The sequence below is a fragment of the Cyprinus carpio genome, chromosome A2 (assembly GCF_018340385.1).
Source record: "Cyprinus carpio isolate SPL01 chromosome A2, ASM1834038v1, whole genome shotgun sequence".
In the NCBI taxonomy this organism is placed as follows: domain Eukaryota; kingdom Metazoa; phylum Chordata; class Actinopteri; order Cypriniformes; family Cyprinidae; genus Cyprinus; species Cyprinus carpio.
The window spans coordinates 12445327-12460147 of NC_056573.1; the positions used below are offsets into that span (position 1 = coordinate 12445327).

At 37.6% G+C, this 14821-nt stretch overlaps 1 protein-coding gene across 2 annotated transcripts in view; it reads left to right on the forward strand.

The window, feature by feature from the left end:
- The first annotated feature begins 776 nt into the window (after positions 1 to 776).
- The window catches only part of LOC109105099 (fibronectin type III domain-containing protein 3B-like), a 122744-nt gene continuing 108699 nt past the window's right edge, over positions 777 to 14821 (forward strand). The window contains exon 1 of one of the 2 annotated variants that reach the window (XM_042773608.1): positions 777 to 992. The gene's annotated coding sequence lies outside the window, so the exon portion shown is untranslated. Of the gene's footprint in view, positions 993 to 7004; positions 8238 to 14821 lie in introns of those variants that run through there. The other variant, XM_042773616.1, reaches the window with a different exon arrangement.

Below are 14821 nucleotides of genomic sequence, written 5' to 3' on the forward strand. Positions count from 1 at the left end.
TTTTGTGTGGCCAGTACCAGCTTGACCATTATAAAAAACATAATACTTTACAATACAGTCCAATTAGTTAATGCATTAACTAACATTAACTTACAAAGAGCAATACATCTTTTTTACAGTGTTTATTAGGTTAATATTTGTAAACATTAATAAAAATACAACTGTTCATTGTTAGTGCATGTTCTAAAGCTCAGGTCCATTAAATAATAACAGCCAAAACTACTGTTTTTAATAAAGATTTAGTAAATGTTGAAATTAACTTTAATTAAGATTAAAAAATAAATCGTTTTTCACAGTTCATGTTAACAAATTATATAAACAGTCAACAAATAGGTATTAATAAATGGAACCTTAGTAAATTGTTAAACATCAAATCAGACAAGACAGCAAAAACCAAGGATATGCAGGTTACTTCTGTTTACAAATTGCAATAAATAAACAAACAATTGTATAAATACATAATAATCAGTAACACAGGCTAATTTTACAACCACATAATCCTATAGTCACACAAATAAAAATAATCTTGCATTATTTTGACAACAAAAAGAGCCTTGAAGTGTTTCTTTACATGTTTTTAAAAAATCAACCAGTTGTATTAAAAACAGAAAACTAACCATTTTTGCCATTACCTGATAATCAATATGCAATCTTGTAAAAATTCATAAAACAAGCAATAATCTGATTGGGGCTACTGATCTCAGCATGAATACATCTCGGTAAACGAGAGTTTATTACTTCTGATGTCGATGGTGTTTAGGTACCATCAGATCGTCTTTTGATTTGTTCCCTTCGGCTCTTCTGTGAGGTTCGTTTATGGTTGCTTACGGTAAAGGGGCAGGCTCAAGCTCACATGTGCTGTGGGACATGGCCGCGGAATCTCCTCCTGACTGAGCGCTGGTGGAGCAGACTGGAGCAGGGATTGCCAAACTTGTGTCTGGAGTGAAAGTGGAGCTCTGGAGTTTCTTTCAAGATCATTTTATTGCAGCGAGGTGAGTTTTTCATAGCGCTTATAAGCGCTGTCTTTTGCCACAGCTCGCGTTTGTGTGCTTTTTCCCAATTAAACGATGAAAATATGTTCATAACGGAAAGTTGCGTGCATTTTTGTGTCTGGATGGCGGTGACGCCGGGAGTCTGGGTTAGTTGGCCAACCAGGAGAAGAGACGGAAAACTTGATTATTCCGCAGGAAAACTGACAGTTTTGCTTGGATTCTTTTTAGAAACCGTTATTTTCCCAAAGATGCTCAAAACTCGTCGTGAAACTTATAATGACTGGCGCAGTTTACGAGGAAATACGTAGTTTGACGTCTGCGTCGCTGAATTCCAACTTTGTGTGATGTTTTATTTACTCTGTTATGTAAACGTTGCAATTTTATAAAAACGCTACACTTTAGCTTTACTAAAAGAGTGTTTTGTTATATCCGTGAGTCTTGTTATCAAATTGTTCAAGTGAAATGTATTTGCTGAATTTAGATGACTTTTCCAGGTGTCTTTCCTTAGCGAATAGAATGTTCCAAACAGGCAGTTGCTGGAAGGATGTCGAATAATATTTGGATTGATGATTGATGATGTGAAGTGAAGGTGGTCAACTCCATCATGCCCTAGTATTCCAGACAGCCTATTCTTCAACAGCTGTATCTGTTTATGGAGGAAAACATCATGTGCTGCTGTCGTAGTGCTGTCATACATTGTGCAGAAAGTATCTCGACTTGATAGGCTACTTCTTTGTTTTTCTTTCGTTTTATTGTTTTGGTTTAATGCAACGCCGTGCAAACGTCAGAAAGTAGTTGCTCTTTCGTGCTGGGAATTCAAAGCGCTCTAATTAAAGGTCGCTTTTAATCTCTTTTAAAGATGATGTTGTTGGTCACTGAAATGACGCTTTAAGATAGTTTGTACCATGAGTTCTGCTCTTGCCTGGATCCAGAGGGCTTATCGGAGAGAAAGAAGCACATTATCTGTGAGAGGAGAAATGTGATCTGTAGAAAATGACGTCAGGTTTGCGTTCTCCAGCTGAGTGAGGGATTTCATAACTTAAAAAAAGTAAATTATTGCTCTATGTCATAAAAAAACAGTCTATGTTTTATAAAATAAATAACTGCAGAAAAATAATATGTTGCATTTCTCAGCTGTTTATCATATGTCTACAAACTTCAAAACCTATATATTCTATATGCATCATATTTCTAAGTTTCAGTTTTTTTCCTAGTGCAGCATTGAGCAATTTTCCCACTAGTTCCCATGGAGTGATACATACAAACCTCACTTACAATTTTTTTCTGACCTGCTTGCTTTAGGGTCCTGTTACTGCAATCCTGCATTTTATTTCTTTTTACCCATGAGACATTTTTTTTTCAATTGCACACAAAGCTGAAGTTTGTGACACCAGTAAAATTAAATCTATAAATAAAACACAGTGTTGCTGCATTTTATGCTTGTATTACGCAACACTCTGGAATGCTTGATTCTGATTTCAGTCGCAGCATTCAACACACATATTTCTGACTAATGCCTTTTCCCCATGGGAATTCTGTACAACCACTGTGGAGACCTATATCCCCTCCATAGCTGTGCCAATGTTCTGTCTCATTCTCTAGAAAGTAAATATAACTATTTAAAATTAAATTGATATTTAATATTAATATATATATTTTTTTTGCCAATAGCCATTTTTGGAAAACAAACCCTTCAAGAAACCATGTCTGGGTTTATTTTCACTACAAGGGACCGTGTGACTGTACAGTATGCTATAGAAAAATGCCAAAAGTGACAAAAGAGTGGCTGTTGAATATTACATATATATTGAGGACTTTGGAGTCAAAAAGCTTGAGAATCATCATTCAAAAGTATGCACTAACTAGGAAAATGTGCATAAAAGAGCAGTACAACTGTAGTTTTTCATGTATCCACAATCATCATATATCTGAGACACTTTCAAAACAAAGTAGTTGTTTTATTTTTTGGCCAATATCTGATGAATCGGCTTCGACAGCCATTGTTTCATCAGTCTAGGTGCTGTGCTGAGGGGAGTTAAACTTCCTGATTGGGCATAGCTGCAGGAATGTGCTCTTCCTTTGAGGTCATGGGGTTGTACCTGGTGAGCTGGAGGCCTGTTTCCCCAGGGGCACCTCAAATACTACACATACACGCATACCCTCCCCCCTACACTTCCCCATCATCCTGGGAGCAGCTCTGTGCTTTGATGTGTGCTGATGTTATGCAGCGCAGCGTGATAAAATCTGTTGTGATCGTTCCTAATTGCAGCAGAGAGTCCACCTTCTTGAGGACGTTTCCTGATTTTCTCTGACTGGTGCCCTTTGAAACAACTTTGCATCTCTTAGTCACACTTATTGGTCAGTAGACATAAAATGCGAATTTGTTCCATCTTGTGCAGGTTCAGAGAGTTCTTCTAGGAATGACTCTCTCTTATTTTATACTTAATAACATCTATTGAACTCAGTGTTCTCCTTCATCAGCATTTGTTTCGGAAAAAAGATGAGTAGAAAGGCAGTGATGGTTTTGGTCAAAAGTCACAAAGCAAAGTCATATGATCTTATCATTAGACTCTCAAGTGCGGTATTTTCCTTTGACCTCATTAGGCAGAGAAAGTCAGCATCTTTCCAACTGTTAAAGCAAGATAGAACAAGTTTGTATCTGTGCTTTAATCATTAGTGCTTGGGAAATATGCATGCAGTGATGATGTTGCCGTCAACTGGTCCATGAATCAGGATCCTGCTGCTCATCTTGAACCAGCCAACCACTGCCACATAGTTCTGCATAACCGTAATCATTGCGTTATTATTTTCACGTTGCTGTAGGCTCTTCTCCTGGTTTTGCATGTTTGTTTGGCACAGTGCTGCTATGTTTGCATACTGAGCTTCTCTATCTTCATGGTGATTTACTCTATTGTTGACAGTTGATTTAGATGAAGATAAAAGAGGCCTTTCAACTCCATTTCCCACTGCTTTCTCTAGACAGTCGCCTCTCCACCTAACTGTACACCCGTCACTTTAGCCAGCATTGTAAGCGACAAGCTGCAGGATGCTGTTGCTGGATGCAATAACATACCTTTTTAAGCTGCTTTGTTTCACATCTTTTGCAACAACCAAGATCAAGATTTTAGATTGATATCTTTAGCTTAACATGTTGACAGGATCTTGTGCTTTAGTTGTCAGACAGTTTGCAAAGTCAAAATGGCAGCATGGCTGCAGCCATGTATGTTCAGACCAATGTCTTTTTCCATTGTGTGCTATATTTTACACATTTATTTTGGCTTGTCTCATCACAACTGTTGTGCTTTTAAAGGCATAGTTTACCTAAAAGAGATAATTGTGTCATCATTTACTCACTCTCATGCTTTTCCAAACCTGTATGACTTTATTTAATATTCAAGGGTGTTCTGTTTCTTGGTGAAATTTCGCAGGCGAAATCCAGTCATTCCAATAGGAATCCGTGCAAAAAGGAGTTTCACACCTGGGCGAAAAAGTTCCCCATGAGGATTTCACTCATTTTCAAGTTGCTCATGTGAATTCTCTGCACTGACCAACAGAAAGCTGCTTGGTTTGAAAGTTACGTCTATATGAGTTATTTATACATCGCTACTCTATTATCAATAGAGAATTTAGCTTTTTTGCCTGCGATTTCCACTGAAAATTCACTAATATGACTTCATCTTTATTGACAGTAATTATTTAAGCAAAAACAGTTCCAACATTCTTTAAAATGCCTCTCTGTGTTCCACAAATGAAAGTCATACAGATTTGAAATGACATGAGTTTGAGTAAATGAAGCTAATTACTCATATATTGGGTAGATTAATTTTGCAAGACTCATTACAAAAAAATGTTATGTAAGGCAGCTTGCTTTATCTCTTGTTTTTCAGTTGGTGGAGAGGGTCAGATGCTGCAGCTCACTCCATGACACTGATTCCTGACATGCATCCACTCTGTCATGCCAATGCATTATTCAAATGGCCAGGCTTGCACATTTAGCTAAAAGCACAGCGGAAAAACACTCAGTGTTTGGTCAGGTGGCCACTGGTGTATGTTCGTGCTTACATTAGCATTCAGAGGGCAGAGATGGCTGTTGTTAGCTGGATGATGGAAACTTCAGATGCAGCAGCAGCTCATCAATGACACTTTTATATGACTGGCACAATTTTAGCCAGCATGCATGTGCAATGAGGGTCTGGCACAAGATGCTATATTTTATTGTGGTGCATTTATCACCACTTCAGCCTTGCTAACTCCATCTGATCTGTTGTAATTCGCACAGTACATTCTTAAGGTCTGCAGTACGTATGCTCTGGCTGATCCCATCTCAAGCTGCCCTGTGCAAACACGTCAGCAGTGCCACTGTGCATATATTTGTAGCATAGACAGTAAAAGAAATGGACACAGCGACCCCATTGGAACTCAATTGAGACAAGTGAAGCCCATTTTTAGCGATTTTTAGCACTTCCGTTTCTGACGCGCAGACTCAAACTAAGCTTGATGACGTCAGCAACCTGTCTGACAGATGTAAATCTTCTAGTAGCTGTGCGTGCAAACTGCCATCGTTAATCTTGCAGAGACGGCGAGCTTGAGCGGGGAGTTCTTTGGCGTGAGTGAGCAGGAGTAAGTATTCTGATTAATTATTTTGTATAGTATTTTAAAATGTAACGCCAGTACGCCATATCTCTTGACGTCTCCCCATTGCCTGCGAGCTTCTCCTCCTGTCTGTACGGTAATTTCTCTACTGTGCGACAGAGAGTCGAGTGGTTATGACGCAATCGTTAGCCTATTTTTACAAAAAACTGTTTCTACGGGGCCATAATGTAACATAGAAGGTAATGGAGCCCTTTATACATTGTCGTGTATCTTTAGAAATAAATAATGGACAAATGGAGTCTTTAAACGCCTCAGATGTAAAGTTATTCGCTGTCAAAGTGACGCAAAAATGAATGGGAGTCAATGGGATGCTAACGCAAGTGAAGTTCTGCTACAAGATGGCGGCACGCGGCCGACTTCAACTTCCGGTCGACTTCCTTGCCCCCTGTTTTATGGTTGATCACTTCTTGTTCTGCTATGTGCAAACACGTAAGAGGTGGAACTTTGTATATCTCCTCCCACAATCCTTCCATCTCACCAGGTCTTGTAAACCCATCCCCCTCCTCAAGCACTCCCCTTTATAGTGTGTGAAATCTGGAGGCCTGATGGAAGATGAGGAATTTCACCCTTTGACCTCTGAGAGCGAGGGCTGGACGGGGGCTATCCATTCTTACTGCCGAGTTCTGTTTCAGCCCGGTGAATTTTTCCAGCTAATTCATATTATTCTTTTGGATTAGTACCACTGATCTCTCTTTGTTCGATAGCCGTGTTTTGGATGTGTGAAGTTACCAAAATAAAGTAAACTGAGAGAAGTCGTGGGAATGGCAGCCATTGCGGCGAGGCCAGTGGTATCCCAGGTGGCACTGAAGGAATGTGTCGCTGTTGAATTTTCACTTTCTATAGCATTCCAGAGTCAACATGGGGTGAAAAGGCTGCTTCTTAACATTACTGTTGGGGACTGACAGTTTTTTAATTTTTTTAATTTATTTTTCTGTTCCTGCTTCTCGCGTTTACAGATGTTAAGCAATAAATGACCGATATTAAAATTATGTATGAATTGTCTAAATTAAAAATAATGCAATAAAATGAAGGAACGAATGAGTTTTAAATGCTGTATTTACATAAACTTTGCATTTATTGGTGATATTAAATTTGATTTATTTAGAAGATTGCATAAAATAAATAATATAAAAATTAAAAGTATAGTAAATCTAAAAATCTGTAAAATATGTATTTTACATAAATATACCACACTTAAATATTTTAAAAATATTTGTAAAATATTAATATTATTTTCACATTATTTATTGTACATTTATTTTGTTTTATTTTTAAAATGTAGTTCTTTAAAAAAATTAATTTAACATCCACCAGTGAATAGCCTATTAAAAAAAACAAAACAAAAAAACTCTAAGTTAAAAGTGAATATGTGATCCCTAATCTAAACTGTTACTAAAAACATTAATATCAGTCGATAACTGATGTGGTACCAATATATGCATCTCTAATTTATTATGGAAAGTTTACAAAGAACTAGGGAGCTCAGTTGATGCCAGTACCTTTCTGTCTCACATTTTTTTGTCCAGATATATTTCTTGTAAGGATGCTGAGTTTGGTGTAAGGTTTGTGAGGTGAAGTTGAGGAGCAGGACTATGTTTGAGCTTTTTAAGGGTGTCTGCAGATGCTGAGCCACACAGGGCCGGCTGTGTTTTGGCGGCTAGCTGTTCTTTCCCCCAAATGACCCGGTGAGGAGCAACGAACGGGTTTCTGTTTAAAGGCTTTGTGTGCAGTGAGGAGGAAGTGGTTATATTTGTTTAAACTGAGCTGCCCTCTTTGAGCGTGGTTAGCCATGTGGGACAAATGAGCAAAATCTGTCCCCCAATTTCAACACCCCTACCCCATTCCCTGTATTCCTCTGAATTCATCACACCCCCTTCGGCTGGGGGTGGGGGGAGCCCTGAATGTTGTCCCGGGCATAAGATTCAGCCGTTCCAAAGTCTTGATTCATTCAGCATTCAGGACCATAAAATGTCCATCCAAATGTGGACTCTGGGACGAAAGTGGCCACATCCGCATTAAATGCAACCTTGTCTGGAAGATAGTGTGGGGACAATTGCGGTCTTGAAAATATTTTGCTGTCATAGTAAACATGTATTTCATGTTTGTAAGGGGGTTAAAACTGATCCCACTGCATTTTTGCATGCAGCTCCTGAGGACAGCCCAATAGAAAACTATTTCTTGCCTTATAATCTTCATCAAACTAAAGCATTCTATAGAAATATATATAAATTGTGTCATGTTCTAGTTTAGAATAACAGACCTAGATGTTTTTAGTTAATTGGACTACAGTTGGCCTCAACATTGTTCACTTTCGATGTAAAACAAAGGTGATGCACGGCATATATTTTAAATATTCAGTAATAAAAAAAAAGTTGTGTATTTGGACAGATGACAACAGCTTGCTTGACTATGTAAAAACCCATTGTAGCTTGATTATAACTTCACATGCAAATGTACTGACTGCTGTGGATTCATGCACTGATCTCCCTCAGACCGAACTGAACTCTTTTTCTAAGCTGCAGCAAAAAACAAAAACAAAAAAAAAAAAGGAAAAGAGAAGGAAAAATCTTGAAGCACAGCCATGGATATGGAGTGAGTCATTTTCATGTGTTTGTGGGAGTTAGGCTGCTTCCTCTCAGCTTGGTCTAAACACAAGTTCAGCGTGCCAAAAAAAAGTTCAGGAGAGCTGAGATCCGTGAGCTGTGTGGTGACCTGGCTGTTTACACTCTTAGTAGTGAGGTGCATATTGAAGGTATTTTAGACATTACTGTTTTTTCCTGTTTGTGGACAGACTGAGTCACCAACAAGTCTAGACCATCCCACTACAAGAGCCACTGTAGGAATCTTTCAGACTTCATTCATTAACGTCACACACCAAACAGCATTCTCCACTGGTTAAATCTGGTTATAAGAGGTTATTCATTTATCTACTCTTATTATTGTTATTTATTTACTCTATTACTATTTACAGCATTTATTTACTCCAAGAAGGAAATCTGAGTTTTGAAACATCACATTTAAAGGGATAGTTCACCCGAAAATGACATTTCTGCCATCACGTCTGTTTCACTCCTAGGAAGTTCCAAACCCGTATGACATTCAGTCTGTGGAACACACAAAAAATAATATTTTGAAGAATCCTTTTGTGCATAAAATGAAATTCAGTGTGGCTCAAAACAAAACAACATTGGATCTCATTGACTTTCATTGTATGGACAGAAATTGTAATTTTTCCCCCCATAAAGCAAGCATGATAAACAGATTTGGAAATATAAGAGGGTGAGTAAATGATGACAATTTTCATGTTTGGGTAAACTATCCCTTTAAGTCTCAAATAATGTACTTGTTGCTATTTTGAATGATCTTTAATTTTTATATTTTCAGTTTATTTGAAGTTTTAGTAATTTTGTTATGTGCATTTGTAATTTTTTTTTATATTTCTGTTTAGCTTTATTTTTATTTTAGTAATTTTTGTATTATTTCAGTTAGTTGCTAAGGCAACATTTGTAATATAAATATTAGATGAAGGTTTTCATTTTATCTTATTCGTTTTATTCTATTTCAGCTATATTTCAATTAACAAAACGTTATAGTATAGTTTTTAGTTAACAATAACAACACTGTGAATAATTGACAATGATTGTGACTTGATTTGACTTGTGAATAACAAAAATGAATTGCTCTTTGACAATGTTTATCAAACCAACTTAATGTAATAATTAATGTGAATAATCAAGTCTCCACCTCAGAGACTTGTGAAAATGTCTGACGCCCATAACCACATTCTATTATTACGAACCTTTCCAAGTGATCAGTGTCACGTTGTCATATTACATCAAAACTGTGACATTGCAGTTCAATAACAGTGTGCCGTGTAGGCAGATGGGCAGATGTGCTTGTGTTTCTCTGTGGGAAAGTGTTTCTGCAGAAATAAGACAGCCTCTTCCCTCCTCTCTGTCCTCCTGCATTAACAGCTACGTGGCAGTCACACGTCGGTCAGATACTTGGAATGAATTTTACTGCCTCCTGGACTTCTGCCTAATCCACATCCAGATGGTTGGATGAGTTTTCTCTCTCTCTCCTGCTCTCTTTGGCAGTGTCAAGGCTCCTTTAGTCTCATTGCTGCTGAAAGATAGACTGACTGTTTCATCTTTTCAACCTTTTTTTTTTATATATATTAAAACATCTCTATAGTTCCTGTCCTTCCTGACTCGGATGACTGACTTTATAACAATGTGACCAGTGACCTTTAGCTCATGTGGGACTTTTTGAGTACTAGTTCCTCATCTTGTTGCTTTAGTTTGGCATCATCTCTTTTTTAATGGCTTTTAAAAAATGGCTTTGAATTTGGCATCTTTTTTTTTTTGAGCAACAGTACATCTGTACCGAGCCACGCACATGACATGCAAGAAAAAATAAATAAATCGTGTGCACAATTTACTAATTCTTTTTCAGTGTTCTAAAAAGTACACATGATTACTATTTCATTCCTTCAATTTGCTAATTCGTTCCCTCAATTTGCTAAATTGTGTGCACAATTTACTAATTCGTTCTGTCGATTTATTATTCGTGTGCACGATTTAGCAAATTGAGGGAACGAATTAGTAAATTGTGCACACGATTTAGCCTACTATTTTTTTTTTTTTTTTTTTTCTGCCATGTGCGGAGCTCCGTACATTTGAGACATGAAAACTTCAAATATTTATAAATAATGTTTTTTTTTGCCACCAGTGGTTGCTTGCCAATTTGCGAAAGATCTTTCATAGTTAATCAAATAAATATTGTAACATGGACAAACAAAGCTTTTAGGAGTTCTTGTGCATAGAATCACTTTACGTGGCTTTTGTGCATAGATTATTGAATTTAGGTTTGTTTTCAATGATAAAAATTACAACTGTAAAGTTTTCAATAGTTTCATAATCATTTCAGTAATGTTCTGGCAAACATAATTGTCCTATTTATATGAAAATAGGAAAGTACATACCACATCTAATGACACAGATAAACAATATTACTGGAATCACTTTCAGAATCATTTTTTTTCTCCAGATGATGAATGATAAAGACAATGACAGCCAAATCAGAATCAACCTGACCTTAATTAAGAGCTTGAACAGCGGCATATGAACACTAATATAGTTATTGTTATAACTGTCCTTATAGTTATCGTTCTTAGTGTGAACACACTTTAATTCAATATTAGTCTACAACACTCAAGGTGAAGTAGATTTCTAATTAGTTAAAGGAACTGTTGGCAATTGAAGTAAAGATACATCAGAAATTTCGCCATCTGTTCCCTCATTAGAGACTGGAGCTACTTTTCACCCCTGTGGTTTTAGGAAGCCAGTTTAGTTTAGTTTGAAATAGTCTGAGGTAACCATCGGTGATAATGATGCTGTATGGTATGCAGAAAGAATGAAAAAGAACGTGTACAATTGGACCATGTTTGTTTTCCTGCCAAAATTGCCTCAAAGCATATTCAGGCTGCAGTTCCAAAAGGCCTGTCTGATTTCCCTCTGAAAGAATGGCATTGTTCGGGGCGTTCAGGGCCTCATTTTAATATAATGGCTATAGGCCAGAGTTTTCCAGAGGAGGTTTTTCCTTTTCCATAAAGGCGAGTTGCCTGGCACACAGACTTTAAACCATGATGTGCATTCATTTGGCCGATCTTCACTGTGTGGATGCTGGACTCTGTGACTTCAGGTTTGTCCAGTGGATCTGACTTTCATTATCATCAAATGTATGAGGCTTCTTGATTAAATCACAAATCTGTTAATCTTAATGTCTAACATAGGCTCCTTAGCAGGACTTTGCATTGTTGTGAGACCTTTGAGACCCCCAAAACTAATCCTGTCTAGAATCCAGTTGGCTTATTTGTGCAATAACCAGGATAAAATGTAGTGTAGAAAGAAATAGGATTGGCATAAAACATGATCAGCCTAGTGACGCTGAACACCAAATCTCAGGCCTACACAAGAGCCTGGGGTTTTTATGACCTCAGAGGAATGTATAAACAGGGCAAATTCCAACCCATGAAGAATTGTAAATGTTAAAGAGGTCTTTTATCATAGATTTGGGTCGTGATGCTGGGTCGCTAACTCAACATTTCAATACAGATGCTGAAAAAAGCCTGAAGTGTTTGATAGTGACAAGGTAGGTCGAATTATGACTTCACAAAAAAATCATTGGTGTTGTTGTGCCAGAACTAGGCAAATTCTCTTCTCCTGAAGAAATTCCCTGAACAAAGGAGTGTTTGGAGGCAAAAGGGAGATGTCGGGGTGGGGGAAACTCCTGAATGACGTGTTGTGGAGCGAGTCCTCTCCTGCTCTGAAACAGAGAGAGCAGTGTTACTGCCGTCTGCACTGCCCATAATACCCACTGTGTGCTTCCATACATGTTGATTATTTTGATAACCTGTTGGGAATGAGGCTAGTGTAACAGCATTGTTTCTTCCCCTGGAGTTTCCACCTAGATTTCTATCTCACAGATTCCAAACACAAACCAGGTTAATTTGACTAGCCAATCTTGAACTGCACCTGCAGAGGAAACATCTGACTGGACAGTTGGCAGCTGGTCTTTTCCAACAAATACCTGATCCTTAATGCAATGGATCTGTTTGACACAGGACAAAAAACAGGCTCAAGTTATTTTCCCCCATTTTAATTTTTTTTTTTTTTTTTAAAGACGGTTGTATAATTGTTAACACGCACACACACAGTGCTCACAGTGTGTGTGTTCACTACTGCGTATGTGCTCTTGGATGGGTTAAATGCAGAGGGTGCACTTCACTTCACTTCACTTCACTTCACTTCACTTCACTTCACACACACAAACATTGTATCCAGGCTTTAAAGCTGACTCAGATCTCTTTTTATTCATTCTGTCTATTAAGTGTCTCTTTTTGGAAACATTTAATGTAAACCCAGTCAATGTAAATGTGTAACAACAAAAACAACTACTACTTCTACTACTAATAAAGTTATTATTAATAATAGAAGTATCAATGACAATACTTCCATAATAAAATCATCAAGAACAATAGATTTCTTTATTATTATTAACAAAAAATAAGACACAGATTACTGTAAAATAAGATGTTTATGGTTGTATAATTATAATGATAATAAGCTATTTTTTACATTCATAGTAATATAGTAAAATATTTGTCTTTTTTTATTATAATAACATCATTTGTACTTAAGTGTGATTTGCTGTTGTTAACCAAAAAAAAAAAAAGAAAAGAAAAAAAAGAAGAGAAATATATAGTACTAATCTAAGTACTATTGAACTTTTAAAAACAGTTTTCCACTCATTTTTGCTCTAAATATTCACAAAAAAAAGTAAAAAAGAGAGACAAAATTAATATAAAGCATCACTGTAAAGGCCTGCATAAGTGAAGCAGTAGTTATAGTTATATGTAAGGGAGACATAAAGCAATGAGGCAGGACAGGGACACCTGCCCCTGACAATGTCTCACCTAAAGTTCAAAGTGGTTTAAGGACTGTATGATTAACCTGGTGAGCCTGACCTGACATGACCTGTCTGTTTCTTTGCTAATCTATTAGATATGGAGTTGTTGCATCACTCGGCCAGGTGAGATCTGACACACTGCTAGAACAGCATGCAATCATTTTTGAATAAGCGAAGGTAAATGCACTGCTCAATTATGCTGGGTTATGTTGCTTTCCATCTGACAAAATATATGTGACCTGGACCACAATCCCATTCATAAGGGTCAATTTTTCAAAATTGAGATTTATACATCATGAAAGCTGAATAAATAAGCTTTCCACTGATGTATGTTTTGTTATGATATATTGAGAAAATCGCCTTTAAATTTGTCCAAATGAAGTTAGGAATGCATATTACTAATCAAAAATTAAAAGTTTTAATTTATTTGCAGTAGGAAATTTACAAAATATCTTCATGGAACATGAACTTAATATCCTAATGATTTTTGGCATAAAATACTTAAATCATTTTGACCCATATAATGTATTTTTGGTTATTGCTACAAATATACCCAAGCGACTTAAGACAGGTTTTGTGGTCCAGGCTCACATTTGGCCGGACTAAAGTTAAATCCTTATGTTTTTGATGGTGTGTGTGCATGAGGTGTAATGGCAGTTCACACATTCTTTAAACATCTGCAGACTCCAGATGTGTAAGGGGGTCAGAGGATGAAAACTACACTCTAAAAAATACTGGGTTGTTTCAACCCAACCTTGGGTCATATATGGACTGACCCAACTTTTGGGTTAAAAATGTAATTAAAAAATTTAACCCAATGGTTTGGTTAGTCCATATTTGACTTACAACCCAGCATTTTTTAGAGTGTAATGCCAAAACGGAAAACCATTCTGGCTTTGTGTTACTGTAAAAACAGACCCAATCTGGTTTTGATCCAGCACGCAACCGTGTCTGTCACTGGAGTCAGACGTAATGAGAATAAGGTGCCGGGAAGGGAGATTCTGTCAGATGGGGTGTAAAACCAGCATTGATGTTAGTGCTTTGGGTTTTGCACACAGCATCTGCTCCCCTTGTTTACCAGAAGAAATGTAAAGTGGAACCTTCTCTGCTGATGTTCCAAAACAGCTGGCCATAGTGGCCCTCCCAACAAAAACTGCAGTAAATCTCAGTGTTTGTGTGTGTGTGGAATTGCCGCACACAGAATACCCAAAAGGATCATGTGCAGTTTGCCTGGTTTCTCTAATTTGAGGCTGAATCAATGCCCAGACTTGTTGCAAGCTCACTTTACTGACCACTGCCATGGGAGCGAGCCGTGCTCCGAGGAGACCTTTGCAATGGTGCGGCCTGGTCCAGACGTACTGACTCCTCTCTCACATGGGAAATTATGCATGATGCAGATCAAGCCAACTTGATTGCTTTCCCACAAAGCTGAGGTTCAGTGGCATGATCTCAAATACCCGTTGCCCCATTGGAAGTTGTGAGTGGGTGATTATGCATGGAAGTGTTGTGTGCTCTGCTGACAGCATGTAAATAATGCCCTGGCGCTGTCTCTCTCCTGTAATGGCTTTCAAAGCAGCTGCCGAATTCTCTCATTCACTGTACCGTGCCAGCCTCACCCTCACTCTCTCAACACATGGAAAACGCCTCTCTCACTCACCATACTTAACGGAATATTCTGGGTTCAATAGAAGTTAAGCTGAATCAAC